Below are 15802 nucleotides of genomic sequence, written 5' to 3' on the forward strand. Positions count from 1 at the left end.
ATGAATGGAATCTAATTAAACTAAAGAGCTTCTGCACCACCAAAGAAACTATCAATAGAGTAAAAAGACAACCTACAGAATGGGAGAAAATTTTTCATATTATGCATCTGACAGAGATCTAATAATCAGCATCTATAAAGAACTTAAACAGATGTACAACAACAACAAAATAACTCCATTAAAAAGTGGACAAAGGATACAACAGTCACTTAAAAAAATAAAAGACACACATTTGGCCAAGAAACATATGAAAACAAAAAAGCTCAGCATCACTGATTATTAGAGAAATGAAAATCAAAACCACAATGAGATACTGTCTAACATCAGTCAGACTGGCTGTTATTTAAAAGTCAAAATTAACAGGTGCTGGCAAGGTTACAGAGGAAAAGGAATGCTTGTACACTGTTGGTGTAAGTGAACATTAGTTCAGCCATTGCAGCAAACAGCTTGGTGGTTTCTCAAAGACCTATAAACAGAACTACCATTTGACTCAGCAATCCCATTACTGGGTTTATGCCCCCAAAATATAAATAATTCTATTATAAAGACACATGCACATGTATGTTCATTGCAGAATGCTTCACAATAGCAAAGACATGGAATCAACCTAAACGCTCATCAATGGTAGACTGGATAAAGAAAACAGTACCTATAAACCATGCAGCCATAGAAAAGAGTGAGAACATGTCCTTTGCAGGGACATGGGTGGAACTGTATGCCATTACCCTTAAAAACTAATGCAGAAACAGAAAAACAAATGTCACATGTTCTCACTTGTAAGTGGAAGCTGATGATGAGAACACATGGACACAATGAAGGGAGCAATATAACTGGAGCCTACTTAGGGGTGTAGGGAGGGAGGAAGGAGCAGGTTGAAAGATTACCTATCACGTACTATGTTTATTACCTAGGTGATTAGATAATCTATGCAACAAACTTCCATGATGTGTTATTTCCCTATATAACAAACGTGCACATGTACCTGTGAACCTAAAATAAAATCAAAAACAGCAACAACAAAAAGCATGTCACCAACATCTTTTTCTTGTAAGGACTTCAGGCTGCTTCCAGTCATATTCGAACTTGAAGGGGATCTGTCATGCAAGGATCACATGGTGAGAGAGCAAGCAATAGAGATGGGAGGGAGGTGCCGGCTTCTTTTAAACAAACAGCTCTCACAGGAACTAATACAGCGAGAACTCACCTACCATCCCCCACCTTTCAAGAATGGCATTAATCTATTCATTAGGAATCTGCCCCCATGACTGGAACAGCTTCCATTAGGCCTCAACTCCAATATTGCAAATTAAATTTCCACATGAGTTTTTAAAGAGTCAAACAGACAAAACTGTAGCAAGTTGATTTTTGTGTGTGGTGGGACAAAAGGGACTAATTTCATTCTTCTGCATGTGTGGATGTTCACATTCCCAAACAACATTTATTGGGGGGACTGCTCATTTTTCATTTTGTGTTCTTGACATCTTTGTTGAAAATCAGTTAACCATAAATGTATGGATGTACTTCTGGGTTTCATATTCTTTTCCATTTGTCTATGTGTCTGTTTTTATGACAGTACCATGTTGTTTTGATTACTATATTTTTGTAGTAGAATTTGAAATCAGGTAGTGTGATTTTATCAGCTTTGGTCTTCACTCAAGATTGCTTTGGCTATTAGGGTTCTTCTTGGTTCCATGCAAAGTTTAGGATATTTTTTTCTCTTTCCATTTACAAATATTGAAATTTTGATCAGAATAGCATTGAATATGTAGGTTACCTTAACTTTTGTGAATATTTTAATATTAATTCTTCCAATCCATGAACATGGAATAATTTTTCCAATTATTTTTTACTTCTTCAATTTTTTATTAATGTTTTATGGTTTTCAGTGTTAAATTTATTTGTAAGTATTTTTTTGTGTGTTAGTGATTTTAATGGAATTATTATAAAGTTCATTTTTGGTACATAGAAGCCCTACAGATTTTTGTGTGTTGATTTTGTTATTTGATATTTTATATTCTTATTTTGGATTATGTTGTCAACAAACAACAACTATTTAACTTCTTTTTTTCCTATATGGATACTTCTTAATTCTCTCTTTTGCCTGATAACTCTGGAAAGGACTTCCAATACTATGTTGATTTTTTTTTTTTTTTAAGTTACATTGTCTTTATTCAAGGTCATCAAAGAGAAAGACAGACCTCTGTAAACAATGACAATAACAAACATACTTAATGAATTTTTTTTTAATTATACTTTAAGTTTTAGGTTACATGTGCACAACTTGCAGGTTTATTACATATGTATGCATGTACGATGTTGGTGTGCTGCACCCATTAACTCGTCATTTACATTAGGCATATCTCCTAATGCTATCCCTCCCCCTCCTCCCTCACCACAAAAGACCGTGGTGTGTGATGTTCCCCTTCCTGTGTCCAAGTGATCTCATTGTTCAATTCCCACCTATGAGTGAGAACATGTGGTGTTTGGTTTTCTGTTCTTGCGATAGTTTGCTGAGAATGATGGTTTCCAGCTGCATCCGTGTCCCTACAAAGGACACGAACTTATCGTTTTTTATGGCTGCATAGTATTCCACGGTATATATGTGCCACATTTTCATAATCCAGTCTGTCACTGATGGACATTTGGGTTGATTCCAAGTCTTTGCTATTGTGAATAGTGCCGTAATAAACATTATTTTATTAATGCTATTGGTCTATTCAAGGATTCAGTTTCTTCCTGGTTCAGTCTTGGCAGAGTGTAAGTTTCCAGGAAATTATCCATTTCTTCTAGGTTTTCAAGTTTATTTGTGTAGAGGTGTTTATAGTATTCTCTGATGGCAGTTTGTATTTCTGTGGGGTCGGTGGTGATATCCCCTTTAGCATTTTTTATTGCATCTATTTGATTCTTCTCTCTTTTCTTATTTATTAGTCTTGCTAGTGGTCTACCAATTTTGTTGATCTTTTCAAAAAACCAGCTCCTGGATTCATTGATTTTTTGGAGGGTTTTTTGTGTCTCTATCTCCTTCAGTTCTGCTCTGATCTTAGTTATTTCTTGCCTTCTGCTAGCTTTTGAATGTGTGTGCTCTTGCTTCTCTAGTTCTTTTAATTGTGATGTTAGAGTGTCAATTTTAGATCTTTCCTGCTTTCTCTTGTGGGCATTTAGTGCTATAAATTTCCCTCTACACACTGCTTTAAATGTGTCTCAGAGATTCTGGTATGTTGTATCTTTGTTCTCATTGGTTTCAAAGAACATCTTTCTTTCTGCTATCATTTCGTTATTTACCCAGTAGTCATTCAGGAGCAGGTTGTTCAGTTTCCATGTAGTTGAGCGGTTTTGATTGAGTTTCTTAGTCCTGAATTCTAGTTTGATTGCACTGTGGTCTGAGAGGCAGTTTGTTATAATTTGTGTTCTTGTACATTTGCTGAGGAGTGCTTTACTTCCAACTATGTGGTCAATTTTGGAATAAGTGTGATGTGGTGCTGAGAAGAATGTATATTCTGTTGATTTGGGGTGGAGAGTTATGTAGATATCTATTACATCCTCTTGATGCAGAGTTGAGTTCAATTACTGGATATCCTTGTTAGCTTTCTGTCTCATTGATCTGTCTAATGTTGACAGTGAGGTGTTAAAGTCTCTCATTATTATTGTATGGGAGTCTAAGTCTCTTTGTAAGTCTCTAAGGACTTGCTTTATGAATCTGGGTGCTCCTGTATTGGTTGCATATATATTTAGGATAGTTAGCTCTTCCTGTTGAATTGATCCCTTTACTATTCTGGAATGGCATTCTTTGTCTCTTTTGATCTTTGATGGTTTAAAATCTGTTTTATCAGAGACTAAGATTGCAACCTCTGCTTTTTTGTTTGTTTGTTTGTTTTCCGTTTGCTTGGTAGATCTTCCTCCATCCCTTTATTTTGAGCCTATGTGTGTCTCTGCATGTGAGATGGGTCTCCTGAATACAGCAAACTGATGAGTCTTGACTCTTTATCCAATTTGCCAGTCTGTGTCTTTTAATTTGAGCATTTAGTCCATTTACATTTAAGGTTAATATTGTTACATGTGAACTTCATATTGTCATTATGATATTAGCTGGTTATTTTGCTCGTTGGTTGATGCAGTTTCTTCCTAGCATCGATGGACTTTATATTTTGGCATGTTTTTGCAATGGCTGGTGTCGGTTGTTCCTTTCCATGTTTAGTGCTTCCTTCAGCATCTCTTGTAGGGCAGGCCTGGTGGTGACAAAATCTGTAAGCATTTGCTTGTCTGTAAAGGATTTTATTTCCCCTTCACTTATGAATCTTAGTTTGGCTGGATATGAAATTCTGGGTTGAAAATTATTTTCTTTAAGAATGTTGAATATTGGCCCCCACTCTCTTCTGGCTTGGAGAGTTTCTGCTGAGAGATCTGCTGTTAGTCTGACGGGCTTCCCTTTGTGGGTAACCCGACCTTTCTCTCTGGATGCCCTTAAGATTTTTTCCTTCATTTCAACTTTGGTGAATCTGACAATTATGTGTCTTGGAGTTGCTCTTCTCGAGGATTATCTTCGTGGCGTTCTCTGTATTTCCTGAATTTGAATGTTGGCCTGCCTAACTAGGTTGGGGAAGTTCTCCTGGATGATATACTACAGAGTGTTTTCCAACTTGGTTCCATTTTCCCCGTCACTTTCAGGCACACCAATCAGACGTAGATTTGGTCTTTTCACATAATCCCATATTTCTGGGAGGCTTTGTACATTTCTTTTTACTCTTTCTTCTCTACACTTCTCTTCTCACTTCATTTCATTCATTTGATCTTCAATAACTGATACTCTTTCTTCCAGTTGATCGAGTCGGTTACTGAAGCTCGTGCATTTGTCACGTAGTTCTCGTGTCATTGTTTTCATCTCTATCATTTCTTATATGATCTTCTCTGCATTGATTATTCTACTTATCCATTCTTCCATTCTTTTTTCAAGGTTTTTAGTTTCTTTGCACTGGTTACGTAGTTCCTCCGTTAGCTCTGAGATGTTTGATCAACTGAAGCCTTCTTCTCTCAACTCATCAAAGTCATTCTCTGTCCAGCTTTGTTCCGTTGCTGGCAATGAGCTGCATTCCTTTGGAGGGGGAGATGCACTCTGATTTTTTGAATTTCCAGCTTTTCTGCACTGCTTTTTCCCCATCTTTGTGATTTTCTCTGTCTTTGGTCTTTGATGATGGTGATGTACTGATGGGGTTTTTTTATGGGTGCCCTTTCTGTTTGTTAGTTTTCCTTCTCAGAGTCAGGACCCTCAGGTGCAGGTCTGTTGGAGTTTGCTTGAGGTCCACTCCAGACCCTGTTTGTCTGAGTATCAGCAGCGGAGGCTGCAGAAGATAGAATATTGCTGAACAGCGAGTGTTGCTGTCTGATTCTTGCTCTGGAGGCTTCATCTCAGGGGTGACCCAGTTGTGTGAGGTGTGAGGTGTCTGTCTGCACCTAGTGGGGGATGTCTCCCAGTTAGGCTACTCAGGGATCAGGAACCCACTTGAGCAGGCAGTCTGTCCGTTCTCAGATCTCAACTTCCGTGCTGGGAGAACCACTGCTCTCTTCAAAGCTGTCAGACAGGGACTTTTACATCTGCAGAGGTTTCTGCTGCTTTTTGTTTCACTATGTTGAATTTAAGTGGTGAGAGTTGGCATCCCTGTGTTGTTCTGGATCTTAGATAAAAGGGTTTTAATTTTTCAACAATGAATACAATGTTGTTGCCTTATCATATACAGTTATTATTGTGTTGAGTGTTGGGGTGATCAGACCCAACACCAGGTCGTGGGGGCCCCCACACCCCCCGACAGGTGTGTGATGTTCCTCTCCCTGTGTCCATGTGTTCTCATTGTTCAACTGCCACTTATGAGTGAAAACATGTGGTGTTTGGTTTTCTGATCCTGTGTTAGTTTGCTGAGAATGATGGTTTCCAGCTTCATCCATGTTCCTGCAAAGGACATGAACTCATTCTTTTTTATGGCTGCATAGAATTCCATAGTATATATGTGCCACATTTTCATTATCTGGTCTACCATTGAGGTGCATTTGGTCTGGTTTTAAGTCTTTGTTATTGTAAATAGTGCTGCAGTAAACATACGTGTGCATGTGTCTTTATAGTAGAATGATTTATTATCCTTTGGGTATATACCCAGTAATGGGATTGCTGGGTCAAATGGTATTTCTAGTTCTAGATCCTGGAGCAATTGACACACTGTCTTCCACAATGATTGAACGAATTTACACTCCCACTAACAGTGTAAAAATGTTCCCATTTCTTCTATTCATCTCCAGCATATGTTGTTTCCTGACTTTTTAATGATTGCCCTTTTTACTGTCATGAGATGGTATCTCATTGTGGTTTTGATTTGCATTTCTCTAATGACCAGTGATGTTGAGCTTTTCTTCATATGTTTCTTGATCGCATAGATTTTTGTCTTTTGAGAAGGGTCTGTTCATATCCTTCGCCCACTTTTTAATAAGGTTGTTTTGGGTTTTTTTTCTTGTAAATTTGTTTAAGTTCCTTGTAGATTCTGGATATTAGACCTTTGTCAGATGGGTAGATTGCAAAAATATTCTCCCATTCTGTAGGTTGCCTGTTCACTCTGATGATAGTTTCTTTTGCTGTGCAGAAGCTCTTTAGTTTAATTAGATTTCATTTATCAATTTTGGCTTTGCTTGCAATTGCTTTTGGTGTTTTAGTCATGAAGTCTTTGCCCATGCCTACATTCTAAATGGTATGGCCTAGGTTTTCTTCCAGGGTTTTTATGGTTTCAGGATTTGCATTTAAGTCTTTAATCCATCTTGAGTTATTCCACTGAGGTATAATGTTAAGTTATGTATTTGAGACCTTTCTTTTTTCATGTGAGCATTTATTATAATATACTTTTCTCTTAAAACTATTGTTGCTGCATTCCATAAGTTTGATATGTTTTCATTTTTGTCTCAAGATGTTTTTCAGTTTCCTTTTAAAAATTTTTATTGACTCCTTGGTTGTTCATGAACACGTTTAATATCCATATATTTGTGAATTTTTTAAATTTCTTCTGTTATTGATTTCTGGTTTTATACCATTGTCATCTGAAAAGTTACTTCATATGATTTAAGTTTTCTTAAAATTTCTATGACTCCTCTTGTGGCTTAACCTATGATCTATCCTGGAGAATGTTTCATGGGCACTTGAAAAGAGTGTGTATTATAGTCCTGCTTGATGGAATATTCTCTGTATGTCTTTTGTTTCCATTTGATCAAAACTGTTTTTTGAGTCTTCTGTTTTTTATTAATTTTCTGTTTGAATACCTGATAATTATTGAAAGTGGGGTATTTAAGTACCCTACTCTTATTGTATTGCAATCTATCTCTTCAGATTCTTTAGTATTTGCCTTTAGTATTTAGGTGCTCCAATATTGGGTACATGTAAATTTGCAATTTCATATATATATTCTTTTAACAAATTGATCTTTTTGGTATTATAAAATGTTTCTGTGTCTCTTTTTGCAGTTGCTTTTACATAAAGTTTATTTTACCTTATATAAATATTTCTACCCCAAATCTCTTTGGGTTTTCATTGCATGGAATACCTTTTTCTATTCTTTGACTTTCATTCTACATGTATCCTAATATCCAGAATAATAGAAAAATGCCCACTTTTGCCAGTTCCACTCAACATAGTATTGAAAGTCCTTGTCAGAGAAATAACGCTAGAGAGGAAATAAAAGTCATCTAAATGAGAAAGAAATTGCTATCTGCAGATGTCATGATATTATATGGAAAAAATTCTAAATATGTCACTAAAAAACTAGAACAGGTAAACAAATTTAGTAAAGTTTCAGAATACAGAATCAAGAAACAAAAATCAATAGATTTTCTTTACATTAACAATGAACCATCTGAAAAATAAATCAAGAGAGATATTCCATTTACAATAACTATTCCAAAAAATAAATAAATGAATTACTTAGGAACAAATTTAACCAAAGCAAATGATATATATAATGAAAACTATAAAAACATTTATGAAAGAAATTGAAAAACATAAGTTAATAAAAAGTTAGCCCATGTTTATGGATTTAAAGAATTATTTTTTTAATGTTTATACCACTCAGAGTGATCTAAAAATTCAGCACAATTCCAATGTCATTTTTCTTAAAAATAGAAAAAAATCCTAAAATCTCCAATTGTTAAGACAATTATGAACAAAAAGAACAGAGCTGGAGATATCATGCTACCTGATTTTAAACTGTCCTACAACATGGTAGTAATTCAAACAGCATGGATCTGAAATAAAAGTAGATGCATCAAAAAATGGATCAGAATATAGAGCCCAGAAATAAATGAATAAACTCACATATATATGGTCTATTGACTTTCAACAAAGGTTTCAATTATGTACAATGAGAAAAGGACAATCTCTTCGATAAATGGTGTTGGGGAAACCAAATATCCATATACAAAACAATAAAATTTGACCCTTGTCTCACACATTATAAAAAATTAACTCAAAATAAATTAAAGATTTAAACATGAGACCTAAAACTACAAAACCCATTAGAAGAAAGCATAAGGGCCTGGGCAATGTTATTTAATACTTGACTCCAAAAGCAAAAATAGACAAATGGGATTACATTGAAATAAAACATTTCTGTGCAACAGAGGAAACAATTAATACAGTGAAGAGACAACCTACTCATATGGATAAAATATTTGAAAGCCATATATTTGATAAGCAGTTAATGACCACAGTGTATAAAGAACTCAACGAACTCCATAGAAAGAAAACAAACAATTCCATTAAGAAATAGGCAAAAAACATGGATGAGACTGGAGGTCATTATTGTTGAGTTTAATAAGCCAAGCACAGAAAGACTAATCCTGCATGTTCTCACTTATACATGGAAGGTAAAAAGGTGGATCTTATGAAGATAGAGAGCAGATAAGGGATTACCACGGGCCAGGAATAGTACAGGGTAGGGAGGATAAAGAGAAGTTGATTAATAGGTACAAATATATGCTTGGATAGAAAAAAAATAAGACCTAGTGTTAGATAGATTGTCAGCATGACCATAGTTTACAATAATCTAGTGTATTACTAAAAAATAGCTAGAAGAAAGAATTTGAATAGTTCTAACATAAAGAAAACACAACTTTTTTAGAGTGATAGATATGCCAAGCACACTGATTTCAACTTTACAAATTATATGCATGTATTAAATAATCACATTAACTTCAAATAATAAAATAAAATTTAACTCACTTTTTAAAAAGAAATGGGCTAGAAACCTGAATAGACACTTTTAAAAGAAGACATACAGATGGCCCACAGATGTGAAAAAGCCCTCAACATCACTAATCATTAAGGACATGCAAATTAAAACAACATTGATATATCACCTCACTTCTGTTAGAATGGCTATTATTAAAAAGACAAAGATTAAGTTTTGGCAGGGATGGAGAGAAAAGGGAACACTTGTACATTATTGGGGAAATAAAAATTAGTACAGTCATTATGAAAAACAGTGTGGAGACTCCTCAAGAAACTAAAAATAAAATTACCATATGATCCAGCAATCCCACTTCTAGGAATTTACCCAAAACATTTAGAATCAGTATTTCAGAGATGTCATTGCAGCACTGTTCACAATAGCCAAGTTAAAGAATCAACCTGTGTCCATCGACACATAAATGGATAAAGAAAATGTGATAGATAGATAGATACAAATATACATAGATCTATATCTATATCTACATATCTACATATAGATGTACATACAGTGTAATACTACTTAGCTTTTTTGGAATTTTTAAAAATTTTTATTAAAGATTTTAAAAACAATTCCTAAAAGACTGACCCTTCCAGAAAACTAGGTATACATACATTGTGTCTGTTTTGTTAAAATTTGCATTAGACACAAACATAAAAACCATGAAAAAAGCCACCATTCTCCAACAATTTGAGCAAATATAAAACTCTGAAGAACAACATGGATGGCTTGCAAAGGATGAGCTCTTTATGCACCGTAAAAAAAGAAGCACAAATGAATGAGTGTGTTCACTTGTTACAATGAATTGAACCTTTGGTATTAGGAATCAGAGCATTTTGTCATATAGGATTACCATGTATTATAAAAGGGCATAGTGTCAAAGGAATAGAAACAGCAGCATTCAAATGCAGCTTCATAAACTAGGCAATAAAACACTCTATAGAATGTTTCTCTGTCATCCATCACTGAATACACCACTAGCAACTTTGAAATTTTTAAAAAGTAAGAAAAGAAAAAACGAACTATAACCCCTTTTATTTTCTCTGTTTAAAATCAAACAGAAAACAAGCATCAATTCTGTTATACACTAACATCTTCAAAATACGTCATTTGTACAAGAGAAAGTCTAAGAACAAAAAATATGTTTACAGAGATCCAAACATAACTGAGTGATAGTGCCTCTCACACAGCTTTACAATGGTACTCAAGAGGAGCCACTTGATAATCACTGGCCCTACACAAAGTTGCAGAATTCTTTGCAGGTACTTTAGGAAATCATGAAGATAATTCAGTAATAAAGCAAGGCTCTTCTCATCCAGTAGTGTATAGGCCAACATTGCTCCAATTTATACAAATAATCTCAGTAAATATGGCACTTTATACACTGGGAAAATGGCTGCATCAGGGTGATCTGCAAGAATTTCAGCATACAGTTATCTCAGATTTGTAGGGTAGGTGGGTGCCCAACATTACGTTGAAGTATTCTTTTATCCCTGGCATAACTTCATTAACAGCATAGTCATCATCTGTGTTTCCATGAGATTTCTTGTAATTTGCATAATCCTTTATAATGAAACCCACATTCTTCTTTGCAGAAAGATAAAACAGCTGTTTTTGCCTGGTAATTAAGTCGCAGTCATCAACAAGCAATAGTTTTAGCTCTTCAGGAACTTTATTTTATCTTCAACTCTGTTCATAAATGTTTCCTCATTTTCAAGAGTAGGATCTACCCAGGCCCTTTTCTTCCAAAAAGGCTGCAGAATCTCACTGCTACTGTCACCATCTCCATTTCCAGGTTTTTTCTGTTTCTTCTTTTTTGTTTTCACGTCAATATTTTTCTGTTGCACACAAGATGTCTTATTTCCTGGGGCAGCCCCTCTCATCTTTCCCTCTGCATGTTGTTCCTGACTGACTTTTTAAAGTTCTGTTTCTGCACATTGGTGTCCACGTATTTGACTACTCTGTTCTCTGGAATGATTCAACCCTATTTTTATTCCAACAATTGTAATGTACAAAGTATTTCACTTGTTTGTCCTTTATGGCAACCTCTACGCACTTTGCTTCATAAAAAAGAGGCCGAAGAGAGTGCAGCACTCACTCACCCTCCTGGAGTTTCGGCTTTGGCTCCTCCTTTGCCATCATTTATAAGTGATTCACTGCCTCCTCATTCTTCCAGCACCCCCAACTACCACACCCTACTCGCTCCTATTTAGCTCTTTAAAACGAAGATTTTTTTTTTTTTAATTTTCAACAAGGATGAAATTGGAGAACATTGAGATAAGTGAAATAAGCCAAACACAGAAAGACAAATGCTGTATATTCTCATTTATACATGGAATCTAAAATGATTTAGCTTATAGAAGCAGAGAGTAGAATGCTGGTTACCATAAGCTAGGGGTAGACAGAATGGAAAGATACTAGTCTAAGGGTGCAAAGCCTGTGAGATAGGAAAAATAAGTTTAATATTTATTTATTTACATTTACAGTAAAGTGAAAGCAAGTTTATTAGGAAAGTAAAGGAATAAAAGAATGGCTACTCTGTAAGCAGAGCAGTGGCTTGAGCTGTTCAACTGAAGATATTTATTATTACTTCTTGATTATATGCTAAGCAAGGGTGTATTATTCATGAGTTTTCTGGGAAAGGAGTGAGCAATCCCCAAAACTGAGTGTTTCTTCCCTTTTTAGAACATATAGGGTAACTTCCTGACGTTGCCACGGCATTTGTAAACTATTATGGCATTGGTGGGAGTGTCTCTTTGCATGCTAATGCATTATCATTAGTGTATAACAAGCAGTGAGGATGACCAGAGGTCACTCTTGTTGCCATCTTAACTTTGGTGGGTTTTGGCTGGCTTCTTTGCTGTAGCCTGTTTCATCAGCAAAGTCTTTATGACCTGTATCTTGTGCCAACGTTCTATCTCATCCTGTGACTAAAAACGTCTTAACATCCTGGGAATGCAGCCCAGTAGGTCTCAGCCTTATTTTACCCAGCCCGTATTCAAGATAGAGTTGCTCTGGTTCAAACACCTCTTGCATATTTCTCCCCCTCCCTTTTGTAAGAGAACAATTAATCCTAAGCATTGTAGAGGGATGAAAATTTGTCTTCTGTAACTTCTTCAGGCTGAACAGGGGCAATAATATTCCTCCCTAACTATTAAGGTCTCTCGTATTTGGGATAGAGAGGAGCTCAGTCAGAAAGCTTCAGTATGTCAAGGGGCATTCGTAACTCTGAGTTCCAACAAAAGGTGATATCTGGAAGATTAATAAATGTTCAATTTAAGAAGACATTCAGTAAACTTATCTTGTGTTCCTATACAAAGAGTACAACAGCACTATATTCTACAACAATGAAGCAAAATAAGCAAAATTATCCAAAGTAAACTAAATAAGAAGGCAGTCCATGAACTGTGCAACCGTTGGAACCAAGCTGATATGGGGTTGCTAGATGATTCCAATATGTGTTTAGAATTAGAATATTGATACTGATCCGGATTTTTATATTACCTATCCCTCTTGTTTCTTCTGGGATGCAGCCAGAGATCACTGGTTGATTCACAGAAATAAGCAATCAGTCTAAATTGCAGATAACTATGTTGTCTAATAACTATTAGATAACATAGTTTTTGAAACATAATTTTTCTCTCTCCAGTCTCCCATTTGTACTAAAGACAAATCATGGTAAGACCAATTTGGATTATTATACTTGGCCTGATTATTTGTATAAAGTGCAGCAAGAATAATTATTTGTCACATAAGCTCCTTTTAAATTGGCTTTGATGGAACTCTGTTCCATAAGGAATCTCAGATATGACATTTTTTAAAGCTGAACACAGCCATGGGTTTGTGGCATCAAATGCCTGTGAGTTGGGTAAATTCTTCTCCTCCTGAGGATCTAATATAAACTTGGGGCTCCTGGGCCTGTCAGAAAGTGACAATCTTTACTTACCACAGGTAAGGAACTCTGCACAGGTACTGTGTAGACAAGGTAGGAGGCCAGTTTTAGCAAGGGGCTTTTATTGGCTCTATAAGTCAAGTTGAATTTCTTAAAGAAAAGCACAACATTCCAGTCAAAGCATTGGTAAAATAACCAGTTTCTCCAGTTGTGTCCTGCTGCAAAGGAAAATAGATTCTTATTGTACTTATGCAAATAGCTATGTTGCCATAAGTTAAGTGTAATCACAACTAGTTTCCGAATACTGGAGAAATCAGGTAGAGAGAAAAAAAATCCTCCAAATTTTGTTCACAGGAGTACAGTTTACTCAATTGTTAAAAGCTGTATATAGCTCCCCAAAAAAAGTTTTCTTGACTCTGAAAAATAAAACAAAGGATTAGCAATGTTTTAAGCAAAAAGTCAAAAAGATTAATTCAGTCTTCTATTAGTTCAGTCCATGCAGTTATCACCTATCCTGCTTGATAACCATGAATATTTCAGCTCTCCATCAGAGTCCTGAAAGTTTTTTTCTTCTATTCTAATGTCACAATCTCCAAAGTTATCAGAAATCTGCATTTAAAAACACCTGTTAGAGTTCTATAGTTGACTATGAAACAACCTTCTAAAGAGGACCAAAACAAGACAAATTTCTGTGTATGACAAAAAGTCTTAGGACAGCCACGATTAAAGCCACAATTGATAAGGAAACTTTTGTTCCTTCTGTAGCATACAACAATTTTACACAACGATTATAACTATTAAGAACATACACTAAGTCACATCAGAATTATAGGAGTTTCTCACAAATTAGGAACACATACCAAAAACATATTTATACAAATACAGTCCAAAGAAAGCCAAACACCATTTCATTTTTGACAATGTTTCCTGTATGATTTTTATACCAAATAAACCATATTTCACCATTACATTAGTGTACTATTGATGTCAAACCTAATTCTTAATAAAACCTTATAAACAAATGTATCCAATCTTAATCAATATGACTATAAGTAAGAGTTTTTTTTTTTTTTTTTTTTTTTTGAGACGGAGTCTCGCTCTGTCACCCAGGCTGGAGTGCAGTGGCGCAATCTCGGCTCACTGCAAGCTCCGCCTCCCGGGTTCACGCCATTCTCCGGCCTCAGCCTCCCGAGTAGCTGGGACTACAGGCGCCCGCCACTGCGCCCGGCTAATTTTTTTCTATTTTTAGTAGAGACGGGGTTTCACCATGGTCTCGATCTCCTGACCTTGTGATCCGCCCGCCTCGGCCTTCCAAAGTGCTGGGATTACAGGCGTGAGCCACCGCGCCCGGCCATAAGTAAGAGTCTTTTTTTTTTTTTTTTTTTGTAAGAGTCTTATAAACTTTTATAACCCTTTACAATTTTTTTATTAAAGATCAGGTCGCTGCTCTCAGAAAACCCTGTTGTGCGTTTATTCCAATGTTCAATTTATGAAAAAACTGAATAATACTCCTTTAACTTTAGCCAATATGTTCACACGCAGAATTTCTTTTACAAGATTAATTTTTCACAAACCTTTCACAACTTGCCAAAACCTTCAGCTTTTTCCTCTCTAACTTAAAACAATCCTTTAACCCTTTAATCTAGGCAGAAAAATCTACATTCCTATACCTTCTTATAATCTTTCACCAAAAACACATTTCACTTTCCTTACATATCTTGCATGTAAAATTGTTTTTATTTTTCAAAATTATTTAAGTCACGTAAACTAAAGAGCATTACGCTTTTTGATTTTCTGAAAAAATATTTTTAAGCCCTTTAATTTGAGCGCCTTTATGTATAAACATCACACACACAACACATATAAATGCACAGAGAGACAGAAGAAGATCCAGTAGTTATAAGATTTTTCATTTGCCGAATTTTTAGTTGGATTACTGGCTTCAGAGTGGAGCTCTTGGAGGAACAGTGCCAGTTTCTCTGACTTAATGAGCTGGCACAACTGGAAGGCAAAAACAGATCCCCCAAAATTAAGGGTCCCATTTTTATATCAAATCTTAGATCTCCAAAAAGGGAAATGCTATGAAACAACACAGTGCAATGATCTTACCATGCATTTCATTACAAAGCAACCCAATCAGTCCAGTCTGTGATTGCCCCATCCCCCACGGGAGTCTTATCTCTCAGTGGCAGTGTGGGGACACTTCCATACCTTCCAGGTGGCTAAGAGCATGCTTCTCTGATCCAAATGTGCAGAGAGTGGAGTATTTCCTCATAACTTCCATGAGCTATCCGCAAAACTATATTTCCTACCTAGTTATTATACATCAAAGCTCTCTCATAATATGAAGTAATTTCTGATACCCCCAAAGTATAATACATCAGATAATGCAATGCAAAATGGAACAAAGCCTTAGATTTTGAGAAGGATCTATCCACTTCGAATTCCTAGGGTTTCATAAGGAAGTCAGAGGGACAGAGGATTTTTTCAAAATGGGGTCTGTGGCGCCTCCTCTTTTTTTCTGAAGGAGTCCCAGGCTGTTGGAGCTTGTATATCCACTTTTAATTAAGCTGACTTTTTAACCATAGTGCTTAAAAAAGAAAGTTCTTTTAAATCTATTACCCAACAGCCAAACAGCCAATATTTCTGGCTTTTTAGC

The 15802-nt window shown here is 35.7% G+C and overlaps 1 protein-coding gene and 1 pseudogene across 4 annotated transcripts in view; one reads left to right on the forward strand and one right to left on the reverse strand.

Annotated features, from left to right (window-relative positions):
• ZC3H12B (zinc finger CCCH-type containing 12B) overlaps window positions 1-15802 on the forward strand; it is a 425024-nt gene that overhangs the window by 311313 nt on the left and 97909 nt on the right. The window lies entirely within an intron of this gene.
• Window positions 10434-11393, reverse strand: LOC106995227 (mortality factor 4-like protein 1 pseudogene; annotated as a pseudogene).

The sequence above is a fragment of the Macaca mulatta genome, chromosome X (genome assembly GCF_049350105.2).
Source record: "Macaca mulatta isolate MMU2019108-1 chromosome X, T2T-MMU8v2.0, whole genome shotgun sequence".
Lineage (NCBI taxonomy): Eukaryota > Metazoa > Chordata > Mammalia > Primates > Cercopithecidae > Macaca > Macaca mulatta.